The sequence below is a fragment of the Orcinus orca genome, chromosome X, assembly GCF_937001465.1.
Source record: "Orcinus orca chromosome X, mOrcOrc1.1, whole genome shotgun sequence".
NCBI classification, from domain to species: Eukaryota; Metazoa; Chordata; class Mammalia; order Artiodactyla; family Delphinidae; genus Orcinus; species Orcinus orca.
Window position 1 is genome coordinate 37,364,770 of NC_064580.1, and position 19,927 is coordinate 37,384,696.

The 19,927-nt window shown below is 45.1% G+C and overlaps 1 long non-coding RNA gene and 1 pseudogene across 1 annotated transcript in view; one reads left to right on the top strand and one right to left on the bottom strand.

Moving 5' to 3' along the window:
- Window positions 1-13,353, bottom strand: part of LOC125963077 (uncharacterized) — a 31,099-nt gene extending 17,746 nt beyond the window's left edge. Inside the window, exon 1 of the long non-coding RNA XR_007474849.1 lies at window positions 12,974-13,353. This is a non-coding gene — a long non-coding RNA (uncharacterized LOC125963077). The remainder of the gene's footprint in view (window positions 1-12,973) is intronic.
- On the top strand, window positions 1,511-2,287 carry LOC101286918 (GTP-binding nuclear protein Ran-like; annotated as a pseudogene).
- Window positions 13,354-19,927: the final 6,574 nt, after the last annotated feature.

Consider the following 19,927-nt stretch of genomic DNA (forward strand, 5'->3'; position numbering starts at 1 on the left):
GCCGCCTTGCCAGCATGAGGTGCTGTCAACCCCAGAACTTTTTCATCATCCCAAACTGAAACTCTGGACCCACTGAACAATAATTGCCCTTTTCCCCCTTCCCCAGCCCCTGGTAGCCTCTATTCTCCTTTCTGTCTCTATGAATTTGACTATTCTCGATATCTCACATAAGTGGAATCGTGGCCATTTTTGCAAACAATCTGTCACCGCCTACTCTTAGGAACAGGTAGGTTTCTGGGACTCCAAAGTCTTCATCATCCACTTGTGTCCCACATTCTGGGCATAGCCATCCTTCCCAGAATCACATGTAATCTCCAAGACACCTGGTCTCCTAGGGTGTGGTGGTGGAAGATCTTCCTCTGCCTGAAGTTCAGGGTTCAGCTTGAACTTGGGAGTGGTGATCAGTGCCACAGGCAACTTAGCACAGACCTGCCCAGGCACCTCTCTCTGTCCCTTTGGTGTCAGTTCCCTCACACTCCAGGGAGCAGACGTGACGCCTTGAACATGCCCCAGATGACCAGGTCATGGGGGATCAGGAGCTCAACCAGCTGCCCAGACCCACTGCCCTCTCCACACTCACCTGCCATCTCCCAGGGCTCTCCTGGCAGACAGCAACATGGCTGGCCTCTGCCACACAGCACCCTGGACACAAAGCTGTGGAGAACTGGGGAGGGAACTACTGAGGTGTCACATCCCTTTCATTGACCTTCAAACTCCCTATGATAACAGCATGACCTCCCAGCCTAGGACAGAGGAGAGATGGAAGGGAAAAGATGTGGAGAAAGGAAGAGAGAGAAAAAGCAGAATGAGGGTGTGCAGTGAAGAATGAACCTTGCCCAAAGAAAGGCCTGGCCTTTGCCTTGGTTCCTGGAAGGTGATCTCTAAACCCTTAGAATGTCTTGCCTGATAAGAGTATCTTTGTTTACCTGGGGGCCTTAGGCCACGCCAGATAGGAGAACAACTTGATTTACAGTAGGGGCTTTGGGTCACACGGTATCAGCTCAGCCTTCAGAGCGTGGACCACCAACCATGTCTACACGACTAAGCTCCAGTAAAGTCTGTACGCCAAGGCTCAAGTGAGTTTCCTTGGTTGGCAATACTCCACGCATATTGTCACAGCATAGTTGCTGGGAGGAGTTAGCACTATTCATGACGCCACTGGGAGAGGACAAATGGAAGCTCCATGTTCGGACCTCTCCGGACCCTGCCCCCCTGCGTCTCTTCCCTTGACTGATTTCAATCCGTATCCTTTCACAGTGATAAACTGTAACCATGAGTATAAAAGCATTCAGTGAGTTCTGCGAGTCTTTCTAGCAAATAATCAGACCTGAGGGTGATCTTGGGGACCCCTGAACTCTGCAGTTGGTGTCAGAAGTGAGAGTAGTCTTGAAGACTGTTGCCTAATTTTACAAAGGCGGTACACAGATGGGGCATGCTAACATGTTAATAGTAAATGCAAGAATAATGGTCATAGCACCCTCAGCATGGAGATGCTTCTGGAAGAAACATGATGGCTGCCCAAGGAGAATCACAAGCTCCGTTCAAACTTGTATTGGTTGGTGATGGAAAAACTACATTCATGAAACGTCACTGACTGGTGACTGGAGAAGAACGTAGCCATGTTTGAGGTTGAGGTCCATTCCTTTGTGTTCCACACCAGCAGAGGACCTATTAAGGTCAATGTATGGGATATATTGAGCTGGTCGGGAGAAATTTGGTGGATGGAGAGATGGCTATTACATCCAAACCCAACGTAGAATTTTAATGTTTGACGTAACATCGAGAGCTTACAGGAATGTGCCTAACTGGCATAGAGATCTGGTACAAGTATGTGAAAACAGCCTCATTATGTTGTGTGGCAACAAGGTGGATATTAAGGACAAGAAAGTTAAGGCAAAATCCATCATCTTCCATAAAAGAAGAATCTTCAGTACTATGACAGTTCTGCTAAGAGTAACTACAACTCTGAAGAGCCTTTCCTTTGGCTTGTTCAAAAACTAATTGGATCACAGGGAACTATATTCAATATCCTGTAATAAACCATAATGGAAAAGAACTGAATTACTTTACAGCATAAACTAACACAACATTGTAAATCAACCATACCTCAATTAAAAAAACAACAACAACATCTAATTGGAGCCCCTAACTTGGAGTTCATTGCCATGCCTGTTCTTGCCCCACCAGAGGTTGTCATGGACCGAGCCTTGGCAGTGTAATATGAGGCTGGCAGAGCAGGGTCCCCGCAGCGTGCCCTGAAACCCCATCTCCACATGTATCACACACCTTTATCCTTTTGTGGCTGATGTGTAATTTTATGGCGTCCATGCCAACTGCAGGTCTACTGCTCTCATAATACACATGCCTCCTTCAGATAAGACCTTCATCTTCATTTTCAAGTGTCTATAGGGAGAGATGTCTGGAGTCAAACATTCATTTGCATTACCATGAGAAATATCAACTTTTCATCTGCCCACTAAAGGAAGAGCTGCCAGATTCTTTAAATATAATTTCAATTGTTGTACAACTTTAAATGGATGATAAAAAAATGTCAATTGCTTACCTGTACTAACAAAGTTTCTCCTTGATGGTGACTATCAAGCATTTTGTTTATCATTAAAAAGTCTAGATCGGGAATTGTGTGTGGCCATTGCAAGCATAAAATCTCGTGTAAAAAGTTATGTTGATAAAAGCTAACTGTGTACTAGATTGGTTAAAGACCACCAATCCCTCACATGCTAGCATTCACTTTGCAATGTGTCACTGCACTTTGTTCCTCCCATCCGAGGGTGGGTCTATTTCTCTACCCTCCCATCCCAGAGTCTGGACTGGCCTTGTTACCTGCTTTGGCCAATAGAAGTGGGTGGAAGTGACTTGAGACTCCCACAGTTAGCTCAGGAAGCTTGAGGCTTCTGCCTTGATTCTCCCAGAAGGTTCTGGTTGCCATATAAAGAAGTCCACTTAGCCTACTAGAACACGAGAAGCCATGGAGGAGAGGAGACCTGAGGAGTCCCAGTCCACAGCTAGATATGTGAGTCAGGCCATCTGGAACCTTCCAGCCCAGCTGATCCTCCCTCTTGAGTGAGTCCAGGCAAAACTGGCAAGAGGAAGTACCCAGCCAACCAAATCATGACAAATCAAAATATTGTTGTTTTCAGCCAGTATTCCTCGGGGTGGCTTGTTACACAGCAAAGGCTAATTAAAACGCAAGCTTAACTTATCATTAAAAATTGAAAAGATATAATAGGAGGGGGAAGAAGTGGGTGGGTGTAGAGAGGAAACAAAATTGGCCCTACCTTGATAATTATTGAAGCTGGGGATTATCTACTCATCTATTTTTGTATATGTTTGAAATTTTCCATAGTAAAAGTAAAAAATAAAAGGGAGGGTTGGAAAGATTTCATTAGAAAAATATATACATACTTGATATTCAACACACTTAATTTTTTTACATAATACACAGAAATGATTACATAATACACAGAAATACTTTTTTTTTTCCAGCAGGCCACATTTTCACTCTCCAAATACTCTGCAGTTCTCCCCTGAATGTCTTAGAGATATTATATAAAATTTCTGGGTGTGTCATGAGGTGAACAAGGCCTAAGAGCCCGGCCTGATCCCACCTCCAAAACCGGCTCCCAAGGCAGCTGGCGCCCTCAGCCGGCCCGGCTCCAGCGGGGCAGGAGCCCACAGACCCCCAGCCCCCCAGCCCCGGGTGGGAGGGGGCGATAAGACGTGCGGCCTCCCGGCCAGGCTGCTCAGCCCTCCTTCCCTCCTTCCTGCCGCGTCAGGTCAAGACTGCCCCGGACAGCCTGCCGGACCTGCCCGACGGCTGGGGCTCCGGCTCGGGGTGAGGGGGGTTGGGGATGGAGGGGAGGATGGAGCTGAGAGGGGCTGGAAAAGGCGGGCCAGCCTGAATTACAACCCTCCAAGCCCTCCGGGGAGGGGGGCCAGAAGCCCCCTTCACCAATCGGCCCCACCCCCACCCCCGCAGTCCATCTTTGCAAGGGGACAAACGCGCTGTCCTGGATCTAAGGGTCGCCCTGGGGCTCGCAGGCTTCGAGAATTGGGGGACCTCTGTCCCTCTGAGTCACACTCTCCGGGAGCCCCCGCATCCCCCGGCTCCGATCCACCCCGAAGTGAAGGGGTGCATCACGGAAGGCCGGGTGGCGGCAGCCAGCACAGTCCGCAACGGGGCTCCGGGCAGTCGCGGAGGTGGGGCGGCTTGGGCCCCGCGGGGGGCACCACCGGAGGCCGCCTAGAACCGGGTTTCAACTGCCTTGTTGATCCCATCCCCCCTTCCTTAAAGAATGACTGCGCTGGCCTCCAAGCCACCCTCTCAGGAAGCGCTTGCCTTGCAAGGACGCCCAGAACCCGCGGGGAGGCGAGGGAGGGTGGGGGGGAAGGGAGGAAGGTGGTGAGGGGGGAGGGAGGGAGGAAGGTGGTGATGGGGGAGGGAGGGAGGAAGGTGGGGGAGGGGTGGGGGAGAGAGGGAGGGAGGAAGGGGAGGGAGGAAGGTGGGGGAGGGGTGGGGGAGAGAGGGAGGGAGGAAGGGGAGGAGGAGGGGTGGGGGAGAGAGGGAGGGAGGAAGAGGAACGAATTGCATTGGCCCATCGCCTCCGCAACGGAAGACGCTGACACCCTCGGTCCGGCCCACTCCCTGGGGGCCCAGCGTTCCCGATCCCCACGCCAGGCTGCAAACTAATGAGCACACAGACCCGCGGACTAGAACATAAACAAGGATATTTTATTACTTACTTTTTTTTTTTTTGCACAGTAATTAATAACCAAACTGCAACGAAAAAAAAAACAGCAAGCGGAATCCAAATATCCTCTCAGTTGCCATTTAGTTATATAAGAAGGAGGAATTAAGGCTAGTTGGCGTTAAAGAGTTCCTCCAATGCCACGCTCCAAATCCAAGCCCCTGCACCGGCCTTAAATCAAAAGGGAAAGCAGGCACCAGCCGCCAAGCACAGAAAGTGGGGCAGATTTCTGCCAGCAGCTAACATGATAGCCTGCTTCTGGGGGACGACTGTCACAGGTCACAGAACTGGGCCCAGCTAAAAGTCACCAGCCCTGCACAGCTCCTGGTACACCCATTCGCTATTTTGCGGGGATGGGCTCCAGACAGCTTCCTTTGTAAGGTGCTCCCACCCCTGCCCCATGGCCAGAGTTGCTGGAGCAGGGAGCAGACATCGGCCCCAAGGTACTGGGCCACCAAGCGTCCCCTTCCCCAGGAATTTGGGATTGGGATGGAGAAAAAGAAAACAGTGTTTATGAAGAGCCAGAAAGCCATTCTGTGTAAGTAGGGGGGCCGTGGGATGCTGTAGGCCTGAGAAGCAAGCTCTGTGGGGGGACAAAAGGCTGAGGAGGAGAGAGGGAGAGAGAATAAAGAGATGCTGGAATAGAGAGGAGCACGCCACAGCAGTTCTCCCTCTACGTGTATTCCCTGCTGCCTTCCAGGCCTTTCTGAGGCCCACTGCAGCACCCTCCCATCTTCCAGAGCAAATATCTCTGTCTTCCGATTCATCAGACACCTATGACCTATAACCTTCTTCGGAGGTTCAGTAAGCTTGAAACTTCTGGTACTGGTACTCAACGGAGTTCTAAATAATATGCCCTCAAATCAAATGCTCTTTCTCACTTTACTTTTTAAACAAATAGATTTTCTTTTCTAGAGCAGTTTTGGGTTCACAGCAAACTTGAGAGGAAGGTGCAGAGATTTCTCGTATCGCCCCTGCCCCGACCCATGCAGAGCCCTCTCTGTAATCAACATGCCCCATAGAGTGGTACATTTGTTGCAATTGATGAACCTACACTGACATCATCATCACCCGAAGTCCACAGTTTACATTATGGTTCACTCTTGGTGTTGTATGGGTTTGGACAGATGTATAATGACACGTATCCTATTCATCCCTCCCCCACCTCCAGAAACCACTGATCCGTTTACTGTGTCCGTAGTTTTGTGCTTTCCAGAATATCATATAGTTGGAATCATGCAGTATGTAAGCCTTTGCAGACTGGTTTCTTTTACTTAGTAATGTATTTTACTTTTATGGTAAAAGTTTCTTGTTTACATTTTCCTAACCCTTCTCTCCTTTAGCGTACACAGTCCATAATACCTTCCAGTTGAGGAAAAAAGCATATTCCAGGCCTACAGATCAATTGGAATCAAATGTTTTTTCCTTTGGGAAACTCACACTTCCTGCATACTGGAAACCAGAAATTCCAGCATTTCCAGTTTCAGCCGCAGTCCAAGCTTTCTAAAGCGTTCTCTGACCATCTTCCAGAGCAGGGATGTTACAATCCAGGGACGCATGCTCAGAATCGTGGCTGCATCACCCAGGGATGGGCATGACCTGAGACCCTGGCATCCACGGAACCATCCTGAAGGCTGCCTCTCCTCACCCAGGCAGCGTGGTCCCACCTGCAATACGCAGAGCCCGGTCATGCTCTACTTGGAGGCAAAACCACGGGGGCCTGTTTCAGGATTTGCAAATACTCATCCCCCCTTACTTCTCTGGAGGTCATGATCGTGGTGCTACTGGCAGGTGTTTGCCTCACTTCATCCCCACACTGTCTCTGCATCAGCCAGAATCGTACCAACCAAAATAGCAACTGACACTTACCGACTGCTAATTATATGCCAGGCACCTTGCTAAGCCCTTTTTATGTCTGTATTTAATCCTCACAACCTTATGAGGTAGGTAACAGTGGTATCCCCCATTTTATAACTGAGGAAGCTGAGGCACAGAAAGATTAAGTTACATGCTCAAGGTCACACAGCCTCAAAGTAGCCTAACCAGGATTTAAGTCCAGACAGTCTAGTTTCAGAGTTCAGTTGTTAACCACTACGCTGTGATGGGGAAGATATTGGTTACACACTGCTGCTTAACAAATTAGTCTGAAACTTTGCAGCTTAAAACAATGGACAGTTATTATCACACATAGTTTCTGAGGGTTGGGAATCTGGGTGCTCAGGGGAGGCTATAGTCAAGCTGTCGGCCAGGACTGTGGTCTCCCAAGACTTGACTGGGCCTAGAGGATCTGCTTCTCAGTTCGTTCACATGGCTGTTGGCAGGAGGCCTCAGTGCCTTGCCATGTGGGGCCTCTCTATAGGGCTGCTCCAGACAAGCTTTCCCACAGCATAGGGAGGGAGAGAGAGATTGAGAGATGAGCCACTCTGCCTTTTATGACCTAGTCTCCTGGTCACCCGTCATCGCTCCTGCCTTATTCTACTCACTAAGTCCAACCCACACTCAACAGGAGAGGATTACACAAAGGCGTGAACACCAGGAAGCAGAGATCACCAGAGGCCATCTTGGAGGCTGGCTACCACAGGTGTGAAGGGGAGCTAAACAGAAAAAGACCATGCCCTCAGAAAAACCTAAAACCTGCTCTGCTTCAGAGCCCATGGCCCACAGAGCAGGAATCTGGCTGTGTTCCACCTACCAGAAGCAAGAGACAAGCTGGCTGAGAGGTCCCCATGTGGTAGTGTATTGGTTAGCTACAGATGTATAACAAAACTTAGCTTAAAACAACAATGAGCACTTATTATCTCATGGTGTCTGTGGGTCAGGAGTCTGGGAGTAGTTCTGACTCAGGTTCTCTCATGAGGTGCAGTCCAGCCTGGGCTGCAGTCTCCGGGGACTTGACTTCCAAGATGGCTGACTCACGGGGCTGGCTGTTGACAGGCGGTCCCTGTTCCTCACCTGTTCCTCACACCTCTCCACAGGGCTGCGAGAGTGTCCTCACAAACGGCATCTGGCTCTCCCCAGGGCTGAATCAAGAGACAGCAAGGCAAAAGCTACAGTGTCTCTTATGGCCCTCAGAAGTCACACACTGTTACTTCTGTGGTATCCTATTGGCTAGACAGGCCAGCCCTATTCTTTGCGGGAGGGATGTACACAAGAGAGTGAACACTCAGAGGTGAGGATCATTGGGGCCATCTTTGAGGCTCCTGCCACAGGTGGTCTCTGGGGTGGATAGCAAGGGCTCTGCGCTCATACTCTGGCCTCTGTGAACTATCCCTCTGGGCTATTCTCTTTCCTGAGCTCTGATTCTGTGCTTGCTTTACCAGTTAGGATTAGGTGTGGCTGGTAAACCAGAAAATAAATAAGTGGCTTAAACAAGATATAAGATGAATGGATAAAGAAGATGTGGTACATATATATAATGGAATACTACTCAGCCATAAAAAGGAATGAAATTGGGTCGTTTATAGAGATGTGGATGGACCTAGAGTCTGTCATACAGAGTGAAGTAAGTCAGAAAGAGAAAAACAAATATATATTAATGCATATATGTGGAATCTAGAAAAATGGTACAGATGAACCTATTTGCAGGGCAGGAATAGAGACGAAGATGTAGAGAATGGATGTGTGGACATGGGGGGAAGGGGAGGGTGGGATGAATTGGGAGATTAGGTTTGACATAAATACACTACCATGTGTAAAATAGATAGCTAGTGGGAACCTGTGGTATAGCACAGGGATCTCAGCTCTGTGCTCTGTGATGACCTAGATGGGTGGGATGGGGGTGGGGAGGGAGGTCCAAGAGGGAGGGGGTATAAGTATACATATAGCTGATTCACTTCATTGTACAGCAGAAACTAACACAACATTGTAAAGCAATTATACTCCAATTAAAAAAAACCCACAGGCATCTGGGACCCAGGTTCTTTCTATCTTTCTACTCCTTCATCCTTAGGGCATGGCTTACATCCTTCAGGTCACAAAATGTTTGCTGGAAGTCTATCATCACACCCACATTCCAGGCAGGAAGTAGGGGAAGGGCAAGGGACAAAAGACCTCTCCTAGAAATCTCACCACCAACTTCCACTTACATCTCAATGGTCATCCTTAGATGCAGTCATTTCCTATCCGGCACATCGCTACCCCCAATAATATAGGAGTATTGTTGGTAACGGGGAAGGGAAGAAAGGGGACTGGGTACACATGTTGACCACTTTTGCTAAGTGAGCTTTCCACAAAATAATTTGGTTTCCCAGATTCCTTTATTCAGAACAGGGGGGCTCTTAATGGGGAATATGGGTATTTTTGATCCATGTAAACTTATGTTCAGAGTAAAGGAACATGTCCTTCTTTAAGTCGGTACAGTGGCACCCAGCTGACATATCAGTTTGGGGCCTTTGGATATTCCAAGACAGTGCTTGAATTGATTTTCGGGGGCTAGGAATCTTTTTCAGGTTGGCAGTCCTGGAGCCTGGAGTCCGGGCCCTCAGGAGTGCCAGCCAGCTGGTTCTCTTGGATCTGGGCACCTTCCCAGGGCACTGCCACAGAGCAGGGCATCCCCAGTGCTTGCAGGGTTGCCAACCTCCATCCCTACCTCTATCCTCGGGATTCTCTACCCCTTCCCGCCCACTCTGAGAGATGCCTCTCCCCTCCTGTTCCTCCCTTGTCACCCAGCAGGACCTCTTCCATCAACCCAGGCTTTCCCTAAAGACTGGAAAGAGGACTTGCCTTGAGCAGCTCAGTTTTTTTTTGTTTGGTTTTGCTTTGTTTTGTTTTGATTGAAGTATAGTTGATTTACAATGTTGTGTTAGTTTCTGGGGTACAGCAAAGTGCTTCACTTATATTTATATATATATATATATTCTTTTTCATATTCTTTTCCATTATGGTTTATTACTGGATATTGAATATAGTTCCCTGTACTATGCAGTAGGACCTTGTTGTTTATCTATTTTATATATAGTAGTTTGTATCTGCTAATCCCAAGCTCCTAATTTATCCCTCTCCCACCCCACTATCCCCTTTGGTAACCATAAGTTTGGTTTCTATGCGTGTGAGTTTGTTTCTGTTCTGTAAATAAGTTCATATGTGTCATAGTTTAGATTCCACATATAAGTGAGATCATATAGTATTTGTCTTTCTCCTTCTGACTTATTTCTCTTAGTATAATCTCTAGGTCCATCCATGTTGCTGCAAATGGCATTATTTTATTCTTTTTTTATTGGAGTATAATTGCTTTACAATGTTGTGTTAGTTTCTGCTGTACAATGAAGTGAATCAGCTATATGTATACATATATCCCCTCCCTCTTGGACCTCCCTCCCACCGCCCCCATCCCACCCATCTAGGTCATCACAGAGCACCGAGGGAGCCTGATACCTCCAGCTCCGTTTTTCTTTCTCAAGACTGCTTTGGCTATTCAGGGTCTCTTGTGTCTCCATACCAATTTTAGGATTTTTTGTTCTAGTTCTGTGAAAAATGCCATTGCTAATTTGACAGGGATTGCATTGAATCCATAGATTGCCTTGGGTAGTATAGCCATTTTGAAAATATTGATTCTTCCACACCACAAACATGGTATATCTTTCCATCTGTTTGGGTCTTCTTTGATTTCTTTCATCAGCATCTTATAGTTTTCAGAGTACAGGTATCTTGCCTCCTTAGGTAGGTTTATTCCTAGGTATTTTATTCTTTTTGTTGCAATGGTAAATGGGAATGTTTCCTTAATTTCTCTTTCAGATTTTTCATCATTAGTGTATAGGAATGCAAGAGATTTCTGTGCATTAATTTTGTATCCCGCTACTTTACCAAACTCATTGATTAGCTCTAGTAGTTTTCTGGTGGCATCTTTAGGATTCTCTACGTATGGTATCATGTCATCTGCAAACAGTGACAGTTTTACTTCTTTTCCAATTTGTATTCCTTTTATTTCTTTTTCTTCTCTGATTGCCATGGCTAGGACTTCCCAAACTATGTTGAATAATAGTGGTGGGGGTGGACATCCTTGTCTTGTTCCTGATCTTAGAGAAAATGGTTTCAGTTTTTCACCATTGAGAACAATGTTGGCTGTGGGTTTGTCGTATATGACCTTTATTATGTTGAGGTAGGTTCCCTCTATGCCCACTTTCTGGACGGTTTTTATCATAAATGGGTGTTGAATTTTGTCAAAAGCTTTCTTTGCATCTACTGAGATGATCATATGGTTTTTAGTTTTCAATTTGTTAATATGGTGTGTCACATTGATTGATTTGCATATATTGAAGAATCCTTGCATCCCTGGGATAAATCCCACTTGATCATGGTGTGTGATCCTTTTAATGTCTTCTTGGATTCTGTTTGCTAGTATTTTGTTGAGGATTTTTGCATCTATGTTCATCAGTTATACTGGTCTGTAATTTTCTTTTTTTGTGACATCTTTGCCTGGTTTTGGTATCAGGGTGATGGTGGCCTCGTAGAACGAGATTGGGAGTGTTCCTTTCTCTGCAATTTTTTGGAAGAGTTTGAGAAGGATGGGTGTTAGCTCTTCTCTAAATGTTTGACAGAATTCACCTGTGAAACCATCTGTTCCTGGACTTTTGTTTGTTGGAAGATTTTTAATCACAGTTTCATACCCTCCCCCAGCCACCCCTCCCCTCCCCCAGCTACCTCACTGTGAGTGGGCCCCTCCGTGCGTGAGAACCCCTCCCCTCCCCCAGCCGCCACTCAGGGGCACTGGTCCTGTCCCACCTCCACTTCTCCTCCATTCCCTTTGCCACACGACCTACCCAGTCACGCAGGGGTTCGTCCCATCCCCTTAGGTGTCCGAGGTCCCCCACCAGCACCTAGTAGGTGCCCTAGTTGTGAAGAGACACGAACTCCACGTCCTCCTACTCTGGTATCTTCACTCTACCCCTATTTTATTCTTTTTTGGCTAAGTAATATTCCACTGTATATATATACCACAACTTCTTTATCCATTCATCAGTTGATGGACATTTAGGTTGCTTCCATGTCTTGGCTACTGTAAATAGTGCAAGCTGCTCAGTTTTGACCCTCCAGAGGCCCTGAGGCAAGGAACTACACATGCCTGACAGGGCCTGCCCAAAGAGCATATAAAAGACTAGTTCAATACTTCATCCTGCCGTGAGTGATCAGTTGGGACCACCCTTGGAATGCTAAGGAGCTTAAACTTTATTCTGCAGGCATCAGAAGCTACTGGAGCTGTTTTCAGGAAGTAAAGTGGAGTAGAGATTGATTCAAGATGGCAGAGTAGAAGGACACGCACTCACTCCCTCTTGCGAGAGCACCGGAATCACAACTAACTGCTGAACAGTCATTGACAGGAAGACACTGGAACTCACCAAAAAACATACCCCACATCCAAAGACAATTGAGAAGCCACAATGAGGTGGTAGGAGGGGTGCAATCACAATAAAATCAAATCCCATAACTGCTGGGTGGGTGATTCACAAACTGGAGAACACTTATACCACAGAAGTCCATCCACTGGAATGAAGGTTCTGAGATCTACGTCAGGGTTCTCAACCTGGGAGTCTGGCAACGGGAGGAGGAATTCCTAGAGAATCAGACTTTGAAGGCTAGCGGGATTTGATTGCAGGACTTCAACAGGACTGGGGGAAACAGAGACTCTACTCTTGGAGGGCACACACAAAGTAGTGTGTGCATCAGGACCCAGGGTAAGAAGCAGTGACCCCATAGGAGACTGAACCAGGCCTACCTGCTAGTGATGGAGGGTCTCCTGCAGAGGCAGGGGGTGGCTGTGGCTCACTGTGGGGACAAGGACACTGGCAGCAGAAGTTCTGGGAAGTACTCCTAGGCGTGAGCCCCCCCAGAGTCTGCCATTAGCCCTACCAAAGAGCTGGGTAGGCTACAGTGCTGGGTTGCCTCAGGACAAACAACCAACAGGGAGGGAACCCAGCCACACCCATCAGCAGACAAGTAGATTAAAGTTTAACTGAGCTCTGCCCACCAGAGCAACACCCAGCTCTACCTACCACCAGTCCCTCCCATCAGGAAGCTTGCACAAGCCTCTTAGATAGCCTCATCCACCAGAGGGCAGACAGCAGAAGCAAGAACTACAATTCCGCAGCCTGTGGAAGGAAAACCACATTCACAGAAAGATAGACAAAATGAAAAGGCAGAGGACTTTGTACCAGATGAAGGAACAAGACAAAACCCCAGAAAAACAACTAAATGAAGTGGATATAGGCAACCTTCCAGAAAAAGAATTCAGAATAATGATAGTGAAGATGATCCAGGACCTCGGAAAAAGAATGGAGGCAAAGATCAAGAAGATGCAAGAAATGTTTAACAAAGACCTAGAAGAATTAAAGAACAAACAAACAGAGATGAACAATACAATAACTGAAATGAAAACTACACTAGAAGGAATCAATAGCAGAATAACTGAGGTAGAAGAACGGATAAGTGACCTGGAAGACAGAATGGTGGAATTCACTGCTGCAGAACAGAATAAAGAAAAAAGAATGAAAAGAAATGAACACAGCCTAAGAGACCTCTGGGACAACATTAAACACAACAACATTCACATTATACGGGTCCCAGAAGGAGAAGAGAGAGGGAAAGGACCAGAGGGGGGGAAAAAAAAAAAAAAAAATATATATATATATATATATATATATATATATATATATTTTTTTTTTTTTTTTTTTTTTTTTTTTTTTTTTTTTGCGGTACGCGGGCCTCTCACTGTTGTGGCCTCTCCCGTTGCGGAGCACAGGCTCCGGTTGCGCAGGCTCAGCAGCCATGGCTCACGGGCCCAGCTGCTCCGCGGCATGTGGGATCTTCCCGGACCGGGGCACGAACCCGTGCCCCCTGCATCGGCAGGCAGACTCTCAACCACTGTGCCACCAGGGAAGCCCCAGAGAAAATATTTGAAGAGATTATAGCCGAAAATTTCCCTAACATGGGAAAGGAAACAGCCACCCAAGTCCAGGAAGCATAGAGAGTCCCAGGCAGGATAAACCCAAAGAGAAACACGCCAAGACACATAGTAATCAAACTGACAAAAATTAAAGATAAATTGTTGAAAGCAACAAGGGAAAAATGACAAATAACATATGAGGGAAAAATGACAAATAACATATGAGGAAACTCCCATAAGGTTAACAGCTGATTTCTCAGCAGAAACTCTACAAGCCAGAAGGGAGTGGCATGATATATTTAAAGTGATGAAAGGGAAGTACCTACAACCAAGATTACTCTACCCAGCAAGAATCTCATTCAGATTCAATGGAGAAATCAAAAGCTTTACAGACAAGCAAAAGCTAAGAGAATTCAGCACCACCAAACCAGCTTTACAACAAATGCTAAAGGAACTTCTCTAAGTGGGAAACACAAGAGGACCTACAAAACAAAACAAAAGGACCTACAAAAACAAACCCATAGCAATTAAGAAAGTGGTAATAGGAACATACATATTGATAATTACCTTAAACGTGAATGGATTAAATGCTCCAACCAAAAGACACAGCTTTGCTGAATGGATACAAAAATGACCCATATATATGCCACCTACAAGACAGCCACTTCAGACCTAGGGACACATAGAGACTAAAGTGAGAGGATGGAAAGATATTCCATGCAAATGGAAATCAAAAGAAAGCTGGAGTAGCAACACTCATATCAGATAAAATACACTTTAAAATAAAGAATGTTACAAGAGACAAGGAAGGACACTACATAATGATCAACGGATCAATCCAAGAAGAAGATATAACAATTATAAGTATATATACACCCAACATAAGAGCACCTCAATACTTAAGGCAACTGCTAACAGCTATAAAAGAGGAAATTGACAGTAACACAATAATAGTGGGGGACTTTAACACCTCACTTACACCAATGGACAGATCATCCAGACAGAAAATTAATAAGGAAACACAAGCTTTAAATGACACAATAGACCAGATAGATTTAATTGACATTTATAAGACATTCCATCCAAAAACAGCATATTACACTTTCTTCTCAAGTGCACACGGAACATTCATCAGGATAGATCACATCGTGGGTCACAAATCAAGCCCTGGTGAATTTAAGAATATTGAAATCATATCAAGCATGCTTTCTGACCACAACACTATGAGATTAGAAATCAATTACAGGGAAAAAACATAAAAAACACAAACACATGTAGGCTAAACAATACGTTACTAAATAACCAAGAGATCACTGAAGAAATCAAAGAGGAAATCAAAAAATACCTAGAGAGAAATGACAACGAAAACACGACAATCCAAAACCTGTGGGACGCAGCAAAAGCAGTTCTAAGAGGGAAGTTTATAGCAATACAAGCCTACCTCAAGAAAGAAGAAAATCATGGGTCAGATCAATCCAAGCAACTTGAAAATCAAACTCCTCTCCCAAATCTTCAAAAAAAAAAAAAACAAGAAAAATCTCAAATAAACAATGTAACTTTACACCTAAAGGCACTAGAGAAAGAAGAACAAACAACACCCAAAGTTAGTAGCAGGAAAGAAGTCATAAAGATCAGAGCAGAAAAATGAAATAGAAACAAAGAAAACAATAGCAAAGATCAATAAAACTAAACATTGGTTCTTTGAGAAGATAAACAAAATTGATAAACCTTTAGCCAGACTCATCAAGAAAAAGAGGGAGAGGACTCAAATCATTAAAATCAGAAATGAAAAAGGAGAAGTGACAACAGACACCACAGAAATACAAAGCATCCTAAGAGACTACTACAAGCAACCTCTATGCCAATAAAATGGACAACCTGGAAGAAACGGCCTTGGCATGTTTCTCCTTGGATTTATCCTGTATGGGACTCTCTGTGCTTCCTGGACTTGATTAACTATTTCCTTTCCCATATTAGGGAAGTTTTCAACTATAATCTCTTCAAATATTTTCTCAGTCCCTTTTTCTCTCCTTCTTCTGGAACCCCTATAATTCGAATGTTGGTGCGTTTAATGTTGTCCCAGAGGTCTCTGAGACTGTCTTCAATTCTTTTCATTCTTTTTTCTTTATTCTGCTCTGCAGTAGTTATTTCCACTATTTTATCTTCCAGGTCATTTATCCGTTCTTCTGCCTCAGTTATTCTGCTATTGATTCCTTCTAGAGAATTTTTAATTTCATTTATTGTGTTGTTCATCATTGTTTGCTCTTTAGTTCTTCTAGGTCCTTGTTAAATGTTTCTTGTATTTTTCTCTATTCTATTTCTAAGAGTTTGGATCATCTTTACTATCATTACTCTGAATTCTTTTTCAGGTAGACTGCCTATTTCCTCTTCATGTGTTTGGTCTGGTGGGTTTTTACCTTGCTCCTTCATCTGCTGTGTATTTCTCTGTCTTCTCATTTTGCTTAACTTACTGTGTTTGGGGTCTCCTTTTCACAGGCTGCAAGTTCGTAGTTCCCGTTGTTTTTGGTGTCTGCCCCCAGTGGCTAAGGTTGGTTCAGTGGGTTGTGTAGGCTTCCTGGTGGAGGGGACTGGTGTCTGTGTTCTGGTGGATGAGGCTGGATCTTGTCTTTCTGGTGGGCAGGACTGTGTCTGGTGGTGTGTTTTGGGGTGTCTGTGGGCTTATTATGATTTTAGGCAGCCTCTCTGCTAATGGGCAGGGTTGTGTCCCTGTCTTGCTAGTTGTTTGGCATAGGGTGTCCAGCACTGTAGCTTGCTGGACACTGAGTGGAGCTGGGTCTTAGCGTTGAGATGTAGATCTCTGAGAGAGCTTTTGCCGTTTGATATTATGTGGGGCTGGGAGGTCTTTGGTGGACCAGTGTCCTGAACTCAGCTCTTACCCCCTCAGAGGCTCAGGCCTGACGCCCGGCTGGAGCACCAAGACCCTGTCAGCCACACGGTTCAGAAGAAAAGGGAGGGGGGGAAATAAATAAATAAATAATATAAAATAAAGTTATTAAAATTAAAAATATTTAAGATATTATTAGAAATGAAAAATTATAAAAGTAATTTAAAAAAAAGAAAGAGAGAGCAACCAAACCAAAAAACAAATCCACCGATGATAACAAGCACTAAAAACTATACTTAAAAAATAAAACAGGGCTTCCCTGGTGGCGCAGTGGTTAAGAGTCCGCCTGCCGATGCAGGGGACGCGGGTTCGTGCCCCGGTCTGGGAGGATCCCACATGCCGCGGGGCGGCTGGGCCCGTGAGCCATGGCCGCTGAGCCTGCGTGTCCGGAGCCTGTGCTCCACAATGGGAGAGGCCACGGCAGTGAGAGGCCCGTGTACCGCAAAAAAAAATAAAATAAAAAATAAATAAATAAATAAAAATAAAACAGCAGGGGATGGGGGTGGTGGTGGGATGAATTGGGAGATTGGGATTGACATGTATACACTGATGTGTATAAAATGGATGACTAATAATAACCTGCTGTATAATAAATAAATAAAATTAAATTAAAATTTTTTTAATAAATAAAATTTAACAGAAAAAAAAAGTTCTTGCCTTCCCATAAAAAAAAAAAAAAGAAGTAATGTGACATGACCAGATGTACATTTTAGAAAAATAATTCTGGAGGCAGTGGGGAGATTGGACTGGACTAGGGAGACGTGAAAGCAAGGACACCAGTTGGGAGGTGCCTGCCAGGTTCTCAAAGAGAAACAATGAGGCAGTCTAGATGGTACCTTTAAGGGAATTTGGTTATAAAACTGATAGAATGTGATGTTGTAAGTGGGAGATATAAGGAGAGGGAAAAGTGAATCTGCATTTTCCACCTTTAGTGGCTGGATAATGATTTCAAGCATTAATTGAGTACTATACACCTGACATTGTTCTAAGTGCTTTACATGCACGAATTCATTTAATGCTCCTGCACTAGGTATGATGATTACCACCATTCTAATTTTACAGATAAGAAAACTAGGTCCCAGGAAGTTAACTTGCCTAAGGACACATAACTGGTAAGTGGAGGAGCTGGGATGCAAATTGAGGCAGTTTAGCTTCAGACACTGTACGCTTAATCATTATGCTCCGCCATGGCACGTGACAGTCCTAGAGATGTCATTCGTGACGTCTGCCAATCCCCAGCACCTTCTGAGTGAGACTGTTCCACCCATGGCCCGTTGGAAGGTGTTTTCAATGGAACACCTGACTCCACCCACTTGCAAAAGCCGATGGGACCAGAGTGAGCACTTAACCTGAGACAAAAAAAATTCCACAGGCCCGGAGAAGATTTCCTCTCACTTGGCGATTAAAACTAGGACACGCTGAGGAACTCATCAGTTAACCATGGGAGCAGAAGCTAAAAGGTCACAATGTGGGTAGGCCCTGAGTCAGCAGAGGTTATGAGGGAACAGAAAGGATGCATGAGTAAGCAGAGGATGTGATCATCAGGGAGAGAAGACAGCAGATTGCCCAAGAGTGGGGGAAATGTGATGAGAGGGCGGCCTGGAGGAGTCTCAGGCTCTTGCTGCCCTGGCTCCTTTCTGTCTTTTGTGGCCTGATGAGGCCCTGAGGCCTGTCTCCCTGATTTCCACACATGGAACCTACAGTTGACCTCCCTGAGGAGAAACTGTTTTCTAAAATTTAAAAAGTCCCGGACTTCCCTGGTGGCCCAGTGGTTAAGAATCTGCCTGCCAATGCAGGGGACACGGGTTCAAGCCCTGGTCCAGGAAGATCCCACATGCCATGGAGCAACTAAGCCTGTGTGCCACAACTACTGAGCCCACACTCTAGAGCCCGCAAGCCACAACTACTGAGCCCGTGTGCCACAACTGCTGAGGCCCACGTGCCTAGAGCCCGTGCTCTGCAACAAGGGAAGCCACCGCAATGAGAAGTCCACGCACCACAACGAAGAGTAGCCCCTGCTCACCGCAACTAGAGAAAGCCCGCATGCAGCAACAAAGACCCAACACAGCCAAAAATAATAAATAAATAAATAAATTTATTTTAAAAAATCTAAAAAGTCCCAATTAAACTGGAGATACTGTCAACAGGGAGGGGGACAACAAGAGGAGGAGGAGCTCAGGAAGGAGATGTCCATAGAGGTCTTTGAAAAGCTCCAACATATTCCTGGGAATCTAGAAGGCAATCTGCATGCATAGGGCATGCCGGAGAGAGACCCGAAAAAGTCCTCATCTCTCAGCTCTGAATGACCTTGAGGCTCTGTGCAAGCAGGAAGTGAAGGCTATGGCAGAGTTGTCAACTGCCTGGCTGAGTGTTGAACAACATACACACAGAGCCCTCCAGCAATGACTGAGAGACTTATTAGTTCCAGTCACTTAAGGACTTCTCTATCCATTCATTAGCTGACCACTAAGCTAATGAGCAGAGACTTCAGTGGCCACTCATAAAAAAGAATACACTTTACAGATTTAGTTCAGAAACAAACAATAAGAATAAAGAGCAGCAACAACAACTAACCTTGGAACGGGGGAGACTCTGATTTCCAGAGTTGTCACATATTATTTGAAGTGCCCAATTTTCAACAAATTTATGAAAATTAAAAGAACTCAGAGGGTTCATGGTTGCACATATCTGTGACTATACTAAAAAGCATTGAATTGTACACTTTAAATGGGTGAGGGAATTCCCTGGTGATCCAGTGGTTAGGACTCCATGCTTCCACTGCCAGGGGCCCAGGTTCAGTCCCTGGTTGGGGAACTAAGATTTTGTAAGCCACGTGATGCAGCCAAAAAATAAAAAATAAAAGTGGGTGAATTGTATGGTGCATAAATTACATCTTAATGAAGCTGCTTAAAAAGAAGAAAATGTTTCACCACTTCATACTTTATGCACTGAACTTTCTGATTTTCAAAAATGTGTTCATTGGGAAAAATGTTAATGAAGATAAACAAATATTGATGTTGATAGTCACTAAAATTTACTGCAATTTATTGTCAATGGTAGCCTTAATAAAATTATTTCTAAGGTCAAAGCTAAATCCTCTCCTCAAATATAATGTAGACATGATTGTGCAGTACATGGAATTCTCAATAGACTCTCTTCATAAAAAGAAATTAGATCTGAAGCAATTATGGAAAAATGTTAACATCTGACAAAGCTAGGCACTGGGTACATGGGTATTCATTATATTATTCTCTCTTAATATTTCAAATGCTGAAAATACGTCATGATAAAAATCTAAAAGAAAACAGAGTGCTACTACACACCAGTTAGAAAGGCTAAAATTAACAAGACTGACAATACCAAGTGCTGACAAGGATG